The 14,283-nt window shown below is 42.1% G+C and overlaps 1 long non-coding RNA gene across 1 annotated transcript; it reads right to left on the bottom strand.

Moving 5' to 3' along the window:
• Positions 1–24: 24 nt before the first annotated feature.
• LOC129017364 (uncharacterized) lies at positions 25–14,045 on the bottom strand. Its single transcript, XR_008495059.2, has 4 exons — positions 13,161–14,045; positions 12,178–12,277; positions 11,937–12,090; positions 25–9,715 (listed from the first exon to the last, which is right to left on the bottom strand). It is a non-coding gene; the product is annotated as an uncharacterized LOC129017364 (long non-coding RNA).
• Positions 14,046–14,283: the final 238 nt, after the last annotated feature.

Below are 14,283 nucleotides of genomic sequence, written 5' to 3'. Positions count from 1 at the left end.
GCGTGTGACAGTCCATAGCGCCTTCCTTTGCATTACTCTGTATTTCCTGCCTTTGTATGTTTTATGTAAATAATGCATTTATAAAGTCTTCCACTGATAAACAGAGGCAATTGATGCCCTTATAAAATAACAGACTAGTAATAGTGGAGAACCCTAGATCTTTGTGAATTTTTCCCACTTTTACAGTTGTCTGACCCACAAATTATTCAACAGTTTTTAGCAAATAGCCTTATTTTCCAGAACTTTTTATTATGAGTTTTCAAATATACAGAAAGTTTTAAAAATCATAAAATTAACTGTATACCCACCTAAATTTAAAAACTAACATTTTGCCATATTTCTTTAAACCAAACATTGGAAAGTAACTTACAGACATGACATTTCATTTCTAAATACTTAAGCATGCATCTTACAAAAATAAGGATGGTCTTTTACATAACCACAATACATTTACATACCTTTGAAAAAAAAGAACAGTAATTTCCTAATATCTGAAGACCTAGTCTGTGTTTAAATTTCCTCTGTTGATCCAGTGAGTTTTCACACATAGTATTTGATTATCTGTTTCATCTATCTAGAACAGTCCCCACTTTGGTTTTTCTTTTTTTTTTTTTTTTTTTGAGACGGAGTCTCACTGTGTCACCCAGGCCAGAGTGCAGTGGCGCAATCTCGGCTCACTGCAAGCTCCGCCTCCCAGGTTCACGATTCTCCTGCCTCAGCCTCCCCAGTAGCTGGGACTGCAGGCACCTGCCACCACGCCCAGCTAATTTCTTTGTATTTTTTTAGTGGAGATGGGGTTTCACTGTGTTAGCCAGGCTTGTCTCCATCTCCTGACCTCGTGATCCACCCGCCTCGGCCTCCCAAAGTACTGGGATTACAGGCGTGAACCACCATGCCCAGACGGTTTTTCCTCTTTAAGAGAGCAGGTCAGTTGTCTTGAAAAATGGCTCACATTCAGGATTCAACTGATTATTTACATGTGGGTTGTTCCGGTACCCTCTGTAGTTTCCATAAATTAGAAGTTAGGACAAAAGGCTTGATTGGGTTGTTTAAACATTTTTAATGATAACACCTCACAGATGTATTTCATAGTGCATCATATCAAAAGTCTCATTAATATCAGGTTGACTATCAATGGATCACTCATTTGAGGTCACCAGATCTTCTCAATATAAAGGTAGTTTTTCCTATTGCAATTAGTCTGTGGACTGACACTGGCAGCACATGGATATTTTGATTGCCAACAACTTTTTACCTGGTAAAAAGTAACCAACGGTGATCGTTGCCTGAATCCATTGTCTCATCAATGTTTGCAAAATGACAATTTTCTAATTCTATCACTCTACATTTGTTGAGTGGCATTCTTGTATAACCTTCCCTCATCAACCAGGAATGCACTAGAGGCACAGTCAGCAATTATTTTCCCTTAATTACCAGTGTAGGAGTTTAATTACCAGTAAAGAGTTTGATGCTTTCATCTGCAGTGATAACAAATGATTCAATGTGTTAACAGTCATTTATGATCATTGTTTCTGATGTTCAGATTGTCCCAAATTTGGCCAGGTGGAGCCCTTCAAGTATCTCTTATGTCCTTTTGACATTCACTCTCTAGTCTTTGCACACTTGATTGCCTTCTAACACAAGATATCTCAAGTTGACCTTGCATTTTCAATGCCCCAGGCATGGAATGAAATCTTTTTCCAAGAATCCCTGGCTCCTTTTAATAGGTAGCTATTTAGAAACCAAGATGTGGGCACTAGGGATTCTCACTGCTCCTGGAGTGTCACTGGCAATTCTTTCCAACCATTCAAGTTGGTTTTCATAAAGACAACTCTTCACTCATGCCATCAGTTATGTAATATCTGTGTAATGAGGGATATAATTACATAACTGGGATAAACTTTCGGGTGCAAACAACTAAATCTTGTTAAGCATGCACCTAAATTGGAGAGAACACTTCCATGTTATGTATGCTAAAAAGCAGCAAATTAGCTGCAAAAGGCCTGTGACAAGGCCATCAGGAAATTTACAAGGGAATAGAACTTGTCAGTTAATCTGCCAAGTGGGTTAAGTAGAGGGCAATTAAGAAAGCAACTAGATGTATACCTAATACGTTGTGTTTTAACTATTATATGTCTTGATAACTTATAGTATTTATAAGCTAATAGCCCTCCTTTCCCATCACATCTCTTAAGGCAGATTTCTGGTAAGATCTAAATATTAATCCTAAGGATCTGTTTCATGCAAATCTAAGTACTAGTTTTTCTTACTAAACCTTTATTTGGTCTCTAAAACTTTAAGGCTGTTATGTTTCATTCTTTGTTTTCTGGTGTCAGTTCACTTGCATGTGCCTGTAAATGTATTCTTACTCCTCTGTTTCGGTTCTCCCCATGGCTCTATCTTTCATAATTATTAGCCCCTTAGAACACTATAACCATTAAAAATGGCAAGCATGTGCACTACAGTGATATGTACAAATGTGTAAGTGTGTAAACAGCATCGAGCCCTGCACTGTGTATGAATGGGGAAAGTGAAGTCCATGATGCTGAAATGTCTTGCTTGAGGTCATATGTCATATAATGACAGAATAAGGATTGGAACCGCATAGCTCCAGCACTTAGTTGAGTTCTTCTTGTAAAATAATGTTAAATGGAAATTCTGAGTACAAAGAATATGTACCTACAATTTTATAGAATTATGTATTTTTATGAGATTAGAGCACTGAAAGTTTTTAAAATCTGTTTTTGTCTTCTTTCCCATAGAGTTTTTTTGTTGTTTGTTTTGTTTTTTGTTTTAAGGAGCAAAGAGTTTAATAGGCAAGAAGGGGCTAGAAGGAAGGGAGAAGGAAGAAAGAAGCAGCTCACCTGTACAGAGACAGAAGGAGAGGGGGCTCCAAAGCTGAAAGAGAAGGTCCCCACCTGCCACGGATACCAGCTAGGTATATACACAGAGGCTGGAGAAGGCAGTGTTTGATTTGCATAGGGCTCAGGGGATTGGATTAAATAGGCATGTCTTCAAATAGCCAGAGAAAGAGCTGGCCCTCCCAGCTAAATACCCTAGCCTTTTAATATGCAAATATGGGGAGCCATGATTTTCTACACACGTGGGGATAGGTGGGGGTGGCCATGTTGCCAGGAACATGTGGGGCAAGGGCAAGAAGACTGTGGGAATTGACATGTTGGGTGGACCCAGTTTCTAATGGCCTTCATTTGCATATCAAAGGTTGATGGCTTGACTATAACAGTCGGGGCTTTACAAGAAACTTTTCTGGAGATGCTTTAAAAAACTAAAACTTCCCAAGGACCTCTTTGCCTCTCTGCCTAAAATAATTTCTTAATAACTCCCACCACATTCCTCCCTGTGGTGATATCACACTAACTGCTGTTAGGGGGTTTTGGGTGACGACTCTTTCTGGCTACTTCCTGCTGAAAAGGGGCGTCAAATGGGGAACAGCAGCGAGGGCTCCTCCTGGGGTGAACTTAAGGGTCCTCGGGAGAATGGCGTGTCCATATGTGGTTCAGTTTGCAGCACCATTTGGAGTTTGACTGCTTCAAGGCGAGAAGAAACAGTTCGAGTTGTAGTACTGAGTATACAGGGTCCAAATGTCAATACAAGACATATAAGCAAGAGAGGGCTTGATAAAGGGGCTAACCAATTCCATAAAGAAGATTGGAATTCATTAAAGAGGGACTGTAGCCACCCAGGGCTGAAGCCGGCATTTTCCCTGAGCCTGTTAATAATTTTGATTTAATTCTTAAGTACCTGTAGATTTTCCTCAACTAGAGGTGTTAATCATTACTAAACCCAATAAAAAGTGCTAGCAGACTCAGTGATAGCAAAACTTTCATGCTTCCTTTTTGTCAGTAACTATTATCCGTGCTATAAGGATAATAATTAAGCAAAATACAACAGCAATGGAAACTCTGTCCAATATTTCAGTTAGAAGGTGCTATCATGTATAACCCTCCTGCAAATAACAGAGTATAGCAACTTCCACAAGTGTGATGTAGTAGATAATTTCCATGTAAAATTTTACTTGCCAAGATACATAATTTTCCTTTGGTGGTCTATGAAGCCTTGGTTTTATTTTCCCAAACAAAAAAAAACCCTCTGAGTTAATGGGCATCATACTCACTTTCATTACCTGGCAGAATTTGCAGGATAATTGCCCAGAACTAGCATATTGATTCAGATTTTTACATTACCCATCCCTTTTTATTTCTTCCAAACTGTAGGGGATTGCCACTTGATTCACAGGAATAAGCAGGGTTAGTATAATATGTAGGCAAAAAGCTTAAAAACAATTGAGACTAGGATTTAATGAGAAATGTATGATAAGTTTTGGAGAAATGTATGATAAGCTTTGGAGCACAGTTTTTCTCTCCAGTCCTCATTTTTGATAAAAACAAATTATGACAGGCCCGTGTATGTTGTCCATAGAATAAACTTTAGTCCTATACATGGCCTGATTGTTTGCATAAAGTTCAGGAAGAAAGGTTATTTCTACACAGGCCTTTTGGATTGGCTTCGATGAAACTGTTCTACAAGGAATCTCAGATAAGACCTTTTAAAGCCAAGCCCAGACATGGGTTTGTATCCTCAAATACCTGTGAGTTGGGTGATCCTCTCCTCTTGAAGTCCCAAGATAAACTCAGAGCTCCCAGACCTGTTAGAAAGTGACCCTCTTTACTGACCACAGGTTAGGAATCTTGTGCGGGGACTGTGCAGACAAGGTATGAGGCCAGTTCTCCCCAAGGGGCTTTTATTGGCTCTGCATGTCAAGCTTGATTCCTTAAAAGGAAACACACCCTCAAGCCTTGGTTAAAATAACCAGTTTTTCCAATGTGTCCTGTTGACAAAGAAAAACGGATTCTTATTGCACTGATGCAAAGACCTATACTGCCATAAGTTAAGAGTACAGCTAGTCTCCAAATTCTAGAGGAACCAGGCAGAGACAAATAAATATGCTCCAAATTTTGTTCACAGGAGTATACCTTACTCAATTATTAAAGGCCATAGTTTAAAACTTTTCTTGACTCTGAAAAACAAAACAAGGATCAGCAATATTCCAAGCAAAGTTAAAAAGTCTGCTTTAACTTTCTGAGTGCAGTCCATTTACTTAACTCTTGTTTTGCTTGATACTTATGAACATGTTAGTTCTTTATGAGTCCCATACATTGTTTCTCTATTCCAATGTTACAATCTTTAAAGCTATTAAAAACCTGCATTTGAGAACACCTGTTAAACTCCTTAATAGAGCTTGATTATAAACCATTTTTTGAAAAGGAACAAAGCAGGACAATTGTCTGCGAATGACAAAATTTTCAGGATAGTTAAAAACATGACTGACAAGTTTATCTTCGTGGTTTACAATAACTTTACCCTTAATTATGATTGATAGCATATACTTAGACATTAGAATCTTAGAAATCCCATACAATTCTGAAACATATATTAGTATTATTCACCAAACTATAACTTAAATAAGATTGGACATCATTTTGGCAATCTCATGTGACTAAACATGTCAAATAATCCTGTTTACCTCTTTTCTGAACGTTTCAGGGGCCCTCTGAACCATTCAAAAAGCTAGGTATCAGGAAGGACAATTTCCAGATTGCCATAAATTATTTTGCCAAAATGATGACTCAAAAGGCAAAATCCTTTCATTAGCCTTTATTATGAAATGAAAATCTTGTTCAAAGCAAAATTTTACCCTTGCATTAGTTTATTAATGTTAACCCCAATTCGTTTACATGAAACCTTATAGATCATTCCATCAAATCCTAACCAATTTGACCATGAGGTGAAATCTTTTTTTTTTTTTTTTTTGAGACAGAGTTTCACTCTTGTTGCACAGGCTAGAGTGCAAGGGCATGATCTCAGGTCACCGCAACCTCCGCCTCCCAGGTTCAAGCGATTCTCCTGCCTCAGCCTCCCAAGTAGCTGGGATTACAGGCATGTGCCACCACCCCTGGCTAATTCTGTATTTGTAGTAGAAACGGGGCTTCTCCATATTTGTCAGCCTGGTCTCGAACTCCCGACCTCAGGTGATCTGCCTGCCTCAGCCTCCCAAAGTGCTGGGGTTACAGGTGTGAGCCACCGCACCCGGCCAAGGTGAAATCTTTACAAACCTTTTATAACCCTTTTACTAAGAGGCAGATTAGTGTCTTAAGACCTCCTTGCTATGCTTTTATTGTAATGCTTAATTTATGAAAAGACTATATAGATACTATGGGAGAAGATGGTGTAGTGCTTCTACCATGCATTGCATTGCAAGGCAGCCCAAAGCCAATTGGCTTATTTTGTAATTAGCCCATCCCTGATGGGAGTCTCATCTCCCAGTGCAGGGCGAGGATGTTTCCTTATCTTCCAGGTGGCCAAGAGCGGCCCTGATTTATAACTACTATTAGCCATCCCTTACAGTGCATTTTCTACTTAATTATTACACATCAAAGCTTTCTTGTAAAAAATGTGAAGTAATTTCTGATACCCCCAAAACTCAAAACCATCAGATAACACAATGCAAAACAGAACAGAGCCTTTGATTTTGAGAGGGAACTATTTGCTTTTAATTCCTGGGGTTTCATGAGGAAAACAGAGGGTTTTTTGGGGACGGGGTCTGTGGCGCCTCCTCTGTGTTTCCTGAGGAGTCCCATGCTACCAGAAGTTATCTTAGGGACTTTTATGCATGCATTAAGAGTAGTAAGACAAAAAACGGAGAAAAATAATTCAGTTGACTGAGATGAGCCTTTTTCCAGAAAAACAAGATTCAAGAAAAGAAAAAACATAAAGGCCTTTTAATATACCTATAACTTGATTTTCCACTTTTAATTAAGCTGAGCACTCTTTAAGAAAATTCTTTTAAATCCTTTGTTACTTGACTTTAGCCACGCCAAGCAGTTAAGATTTTTGGCTTTTGAACTTTACAACAAGTAACCTCACAGGTAAAACTAAAGACATTTCATTAGGTTATGACTTAACCAGGAGTGTAAAATGTATTTTTAAAGGAGCAACAGACAGCTTTTTTCTTTTTTTTTTTTTTTGAGACAGAGTCTCGCTCTGTCACCCAGGCTGGAGTGCAGTGGCATGATCTCGGCTCACTGCAACCTCTGCCTCCTGGGTTCAAGCAATTCTTCTGCCTCAGCTTCCTGAGTAGCTAGGACTACAGGTGCATGCCACCACGCCTGGCTAATTTTTGTTTTTTTAGTAGAGATAGGGTTTCATCATGTTGACTAGGCTGGTCTTGAACTCCTGACCTCGTGATCCACCCGGACAGGCAGCTTTTGAAACTGTCACTGCAAAATTGTGACTGAGACAGTGGAAGAGATCTGACCCAAACAACTCCATTTTGTTTCCAGCCCCCAAACTGTCCTTGCCCATCCCCGGGCATAGGCTGAACCAACTTTGGGAGGAGCTTGGTTTACAGTTTATAGTCTAAAACAAAGAAGATAGCAGCTGCTTCTCAAGATATACTTTCCTCTTTCCTGGGGACCAGACCAAGAAACTAGCCACAGGATTAGATACCATGGCCCAAAAGCCATGCAGCTGGAGGCTACAAGATTTTGACCCTCCCTAAACAGCTATTATGATCAGTGCTTAAGATGTTTTGTAAACCCTGCCCTTGATGGATCAGCTGACACAGCCCAGATTGACAAACTGGCTTATCTGATTTAGCACAAGAAGACAGCCACCATTGTAAAATGGCAGAGACAAAAACAAAGTATTGCCACGCGGTTGCAGATTATGTTCCCATGACATGAAACAAGATGGAGGCCTGTAGCCAAGTTTGCCACTGGACACTTTGCTGGGCTGGTTTGAACAGCAGGCTTATGGGGTTCTGGGCCTGTATCCTGACCTAAGATACCTTTTCTTTAACAGAACCATACAGAAAGACATACAAAGAGCAGATTGTTTACAGCTTAAGACCAACCTCACAAATCCTTTTTCATTAACTATAAATTTAAAGAAAACATAAACAATGATCTTTATTATCCCTTTCGCCAGTTTCCACAGGAAGAGAGAAGCCAAAAGCCTGACTGGTAAGAAATTTTTACCCTTTTGCCAGCATATCAGGCTTCTGGGCTGGGTTTCCTTCCCCCTAGCTCAACTCTATGCCAAACATTTTAAGGTTTGGAAAATTAACCTTTTCCATGTTGGAAGAACATTATAAAAGAGAGAGAAGCCATTTTAAACTGCAAAACAAGGAAAAACACCACAGAAAGGAGTTCCAGTTAGGGTTGTCAGGAGGTATTGCCTCTTTTCCTATTGGGAATGGTGTTTCCCCTTTGCCTTCCCTATCTTTTTTTTTCCCTTTTGGCCTTCTATAGGAGACATTGCTTATCTCCAAAATTTTCTTCTGCTTGCAGAGCTGCTTATTTTACCTACAGTAAGGGTTTGACTTAGCAGCAACCTAACATCCCTTCATGAGAGGTTAAATACCTGAGTTAAATTTTGGAAAGCTTCTATATACTTATTAAGGTCATCGGAAAACCGGCCTAAGTTTCCCTTTACTTGCCAAAGGTCCTGCAATGAGAAGGGAACTTGAAGGGGCCCCAAATAAGGGGGACCCTCAGATGACTTCCCTGAAAGTTACTTTTTTAATTTTGGGGAACTATTTTCCCTGGGCCTGCCTGATATGACTGCAAAAGAAAATAAGCCACTTTTTCTTCAAAGTTTCAAGGTCGAAAGAGTCTCAGTGCTTCAAAATACACCCAAGAGGAGTGCATGTTGAAGACGGTCTGTTACCCATCTAGAAAGAGAAGTGAGAATAAAAGCGTCCTTTTAGTCTCCTTCCTTTTGGTATGAAATCCAGGATGGAGAAGAAAGCAGTAGGAGGCATCCCCCAACTATTTTCTCTCCTTCGTTCCTGGATTCCCAGCACTCATTTAAATGTTCCACCCATGACTGCAAGTGTGACCCTCCAAGCCATGGCACCAGAGGATCTGAGTTTTGGGCCTTAGTCACGCTGTTCCCAAGCAATCAGTTCTCTGCCTTTTATTTTCCTTTGACCTCCTAGACTTGTGTGGCCTGTGTGCCTCCCAAAAAATGGATTTCAAGAAAAACCATGTAATTGGGAAGAGACCCTTTAAGGGAGGGGGTGTGATAGATTGAACTCTATATCCTGCTATTATAGCCCATGCTAAAGCATTTACCCATAGAAGAATGGTTCCAGTTAACTTCTGGACTTAAAATCCCCTTACTAATTAAGTGCTGTCTTAGTAGGAGCCAGAATAGATGGCTTAAAGGAACATAGGGACTGAATGGCCATTTTCCTGCCAGTGGGACAATATTGAGACTAAAATTTGGCCACGGAAGACATCCTACTCCTAACTGTTAAAAGCAGAAACTTCCCATTCTTAGAAGAGGCCTAGAGCCTGATTTCTACTAGGTGGCTTAGAAATACCATGTGCTTGCCAGAGAAAATGTAGAGAGAGAGACACTTACTGAGTTACTGCCTGCCGTGATTCACGATCTTTTCTAACAGACAGAATCCTGCACATTAGACACACAGAGAGAGAGACCACAGATAGAAAGAGAAAGAAAGTTTGGCGACAGGGTAGCTGGAAGAGAGCCTTGAGACTAAAGAACAGATTTAAAGTTGAAATCCGCTCCATACTCACCAGTTTCATGATTGAATTTCCTTTCCCGGCCAATGCACCAAAATGATATGGCTCTGATGAGTGGAGGAACACCAGGGTTCTTGGTCCTCATGCTGGTTTAGATAAAACAACATGGACATATGTGGAGTGGTTTTAAGGGGCAGAGAGTTTAATAGGCAAGAAGGGGAAAGAAAGAAGGGAGAAGGAAGAAATAAGCAGCTCCCTTGTACAGAGACGGGGGTGGTGGGAGGCTCCAAAGCCAAAAGAGGTCCCCCCTCCCATACAGTTTCTTAAATTCAAATGTTTAAATGAGAACATCTCAATTCAGGACGCACCTCCCCCTACCAATTTTTCACTCAGATCTATCCCAAGTTTCAAAGCCATATAGTCAGTGATCACCCAGAACTATCTCATAAGTACCTTATGTGGTTTAACCTAAAACTAAATTGTTTTCATCCCCAAACCTCTTCTTTCTAAATTCATTATAACTTTGACAGGGGAGCTAGGAGCCACTCTCTTATTCACCAATAATCATCTTAGTCCTATTGGTCTTACAAGAAAGTTGGCTGTTTCATGCCTACAAGAGTAGAGGTTTTCTCTTGAAGAACAATTTTGGGCCATATCAAAATAAGATCTGCATCCAGAAGTTGAAAAGTAATGATCTCCACTGTAAACTGATTTTAATATTCATGCTGAGCACTATATTTTACATGAAAGTAGAGTCATCCCTCAGTATTGGTTCCAGGATTGGTTCTAGGACTCCCATGGATACCAAAAGCCTTGGATGCTCAAGTAGCTGATATAAAAATGGCATAGTATTTGCATATAACTGATTTACATTCTCCCAAATACTTTAAATCATCTCTAGATTACTTATAATACCTAATACAATGTAAATACCATGTAAATAGTTGTTACACAGTAGTTTTAAATTTTTTATTGCATTATTTTGAGGGTTTTCTGCTCAATATTTCCAATCTGTGGTTGGGTGAAATGCAGAACATGGCCAGGCACCGTGGCTCACGCCTGAAATCCCAGCACTTTGGGAGGCTGAGGTGGGCAGATCACGAGGTCAGGAGATCAAGACCATCCTGGCTAACATGGTGAAACCCCATCTCTACTAAAATACAAAAAATTAGCCGGACATGATGGCACGTGCCTGTAGTGCTAGCTACTCGGAAGGCTGAGGCAGGGGAATTGCTTGAACTCAGGAGGCGGAGGTTGCAGTGAGCCAAGATCATGCCACTGCACTCCAGCCTGGCAACAGAGCAAGACTCCGTCTCAAAAAAAAAAAGAAAGAAATGCAGAATATTTGCATACCAAGGGACAAGAGCCAACTCTATAATACCTTACACTAGGGTCCTGGGAAGTCCCACCTGCTAAGGGGACTCTAGTACCACTAAAATAGAGGTGATCAAGGATGCTGAGAAGGCCAATTTCTGGTCCTGCCCTTTCTCGAACCAAAAGAAAGCAGTAATGGAGAAGATTCACTTAAGAACCAGAAAGGGGGCGGGTGTGGTGGCTCATGCCTGTAATCCCAGCACTTTGAAGGCCGAGGCGGGTGGATCACCTGATGTCAGAAGTTCAAGACCAGCCTGGCCAAAATGGCGAAACCCGTCTCTACTAAAAATACAAAAATTAGCCAGGCACAGTGGAACGAACCTGTACTCCCAGCTACTCAGGAGGCTGAGGCAGGAGAATCACTTGAACCCGGGAGGAGGAGGTTGCAGTGAGCCGAGATCACAGCACCACACTCCAGCCTGGGGTGACACAGTGAGACTCAGTCTCAAAAAAATAAAAAATAATAAATAAATAAATAAATAAAAACCAGAAAGGCACTAAGAGATGCATAATAGGCAAGTAGGCACTCAATAAATATTAACTGAATGGATTATTCTAATATGCACTGTGCAAAGTGCTGGCAAGATACAGTAGTTCAGAGAAGTGCTAAGTATTCCAAAAAGATAGATTTGCACTTTCTAGAATAAAGAAAGATGTCAACCATACTTTTTTTTCTTTACTGCAACATGTGTATTTGCAGAGTGCTTTCTAATTACAAAGCATTTTTATATTTTCACATTCATTTAATCTGTATGTGTTAGACTCCAGACTGGAAAGGGACTGACCCAGGTACCACCTCTCTTCTAGGACCCAGAATACCCATCATAGATGAAACTTAACTTTAAAATGATTGTGTAGTGGAAGAATGAAAAGTATTCATCTTGCAACCAGGATGAATACTTATCTCAACTCAGGATGCACCTCTGCCTGGAAAGGTGCATCCTGAGTTGAGATGTGCCTAGAAACCAGAAAAGAGAGATGGCCCAAACCTACCTGAGACCTAGCTGCAGAGCATGGTGGCCATTTCTTCCCCTGCCTCTCAGAAACCAGCAGGACTGTAAGCTGGGAGTTCAAGACTGCAGTGCACTAGATCCGGCCTGTGAATAGTCACTGCACTCAGCCTGGGCAACATAGCAAGACCACATCTCTAAAAAGAGAGAGGGCGAGAATGATAAAAAAGAAAGAAAGACTATAAAGAGCTGGGAAGGGAAAGAAACCAGATTATCAGACCCACCTTGACAAAATTCCCACTAATCAGTGGGCACTGTATACCCTGCGATTCCCAAAGGAGAGGTCAAATGAGAGTCTAGTAGTAGTCCTACTCACTCCCAGATCTAGAAAAGCAGGACATGAACTGTTATTTTGGCCAGCACCTCTCTCCCTGAATTCCCAGACCTAGGTGGAGACTGCTCTGTTTCTCTACCAAGAATTGGCAAAATACTGCTAGCTGGTGGCCCAAACTAAAACACACACACACACACATTATTTTTTACATTTTTAAATGGTTAAAAAAGATATATTTCATGACACGTGAAAATTACAGTGAAATTCAAATTTCAATGAAGTTTTGTTGGAACACAGCCACACCTATTTGTTTACTGTCCAAGGCTGCTTTTGTGCTACAACAGCAGAACTTACAACCATAAGGAGATCGCAAAGCCTAATATGTGTACTATCTGGCCCTTTATAGACGTTCACCAACTGCTTCTACACCATGGGGTGGGGTCTAGGTCTATTTACTGAGCCAAACAACCATCCAGGCAAAGAAATAAAAGAAGCAACACTCCTAGGGGGTAAAGTGGGGGAGTGTCAGAAAATAAAGTCAATTAGGAGAGCTTTGAAGCAGGGAAATGGAGTATACAGGCACAACGCCAGAAGTCCAGGTTCAGAGAATAATCATTCATCCAAGCTCAGGAAGCAGGTGGACAATGCTGCATAGAGCAAGGACGCCCCCTGTCGACATTTCCTCGATTGTGCACCTATAACCTTCTAAAATCAGGGTGGAAGCATTCGAATGTAGAGCCTGTGGGAGGAGTTAAATGGGCGGGTTCAAGAGGAGCGGTCTTCTCTTTCTGGAGTGGCTGCTGTTCCCGTACTCTTTCGCCAAAGTCTTCCCAAAGGAAACTTGGGTTCAAGTTCGCACTAACAAGACACGCAACTCGCACTAACAGACGTGTATCCCCTTCCTCTCCCTAACTTCAGTCTTCAGTCCCTTACTCAAATAAGTTTGCAGAGAGGGCAGCTTCTCCGAAGTGAGTCCCCTTTTCATTCTTTTTTTTTCTTTTTTTTTTGAGACGGAATCTCGCTCTGTTGCCCAGGCTGGAGTGCAGTAGCGCCACCTCGGGTCACTGCAACCTTTGCCTCCCTGCTTGAAGCGATTCTTCTGCCTCAGCCTCCCGAGTAGCTGGGACTACAGGCGCGCGCCATCACGCCCAGCTAATTTTTGTATTTTTAGTAGAGAGAGGGTTTCACCATATTGGCCACCTTTTCCTTTTTTTTTTTTTTTTTTGAGACGGAGTCTCGCTGGGTCGCCATGCTGGAGTGCACTGGCGCGATCTCGGCTCACTGCAACCTCTGCCTCCTGTGTTCAAGCGATTCTCCTGCCACAGCCTCCCGAGTAGGCGGGACTACAGGCGCGCGCCACCATGCCCAGCTAATTTTTTTATTTTTAGTAAAGACGAGGTTTCATCCTGTTAGCCAGGCTGGTCTCTTATCTCCTAACCTCGTGATCCGCCCGCCTCGGCCTCCCAAAGTGCTGGGATTACAGGCGTGAGCCACTGTGCCTGGCCCACCATTGGCCAGCCTATTCATTATTAACTGAAACTCGTCCCTGCACCCCAGTTCCACTTCCTCCCTCCTCCGAGAGGCCGCGAGTCCACCCACTGGTGGAGTAACTCCCCTTGCCTGCCCCAGGAAATGGCCCGCAGTTTGGCTGAGACGGGTGGGACACCCAAAGGACCAATACCACCTTCCGTAAGATGGGATTCGCACCTAAAACTCGTTCCTAACGGCCCTAGGTGCAAGAGCTACCCCTCCCTGAACTACGACTCTCTCAGGTTTCCGAGCGGACAACTCCGCGGCCCAGAAAGACGCACAGAGGAACCCAGCTTCCGCCTCGAAAAGGACTCTGGGACACTGGGCGGGGCCAGGAACGCAGTGTTCTTGGGAAATGTGGTCCACAGCCTCCGCTGCCCAGGCGCCGCTCCACGCAGGCGCCGTGGCCCTGCTCCATACGGGCTCTCGGCTGGAGACCCCTATCCCCGAGAGCGCGCACGCACCCTGCCGGGGTACGAGAAGGCGTGGCGGATGCTGAGGCAGGCCCTACCAGTCTCGGTGGCGG

Source organism: Pongo pygmaeus, chromosome 19 (genome assembly GCF_028885625.2).
Source record: "Pongo pygmaeus isolate AG05252 chromosome 19, NHGRI_mPonPyg2-v2.0_pri, whole genome shotgun sequence".
In the NCBI taxonomy this organism is placed as follows: Eukaryota; Metazoa; Chordata; class Mammalia; order Primates; family Hominidae; genus Pongo; species Pongo pygmaeus.
This window is presented reverse-complemented; position numbering and strand designations above follow the sequence as displayed.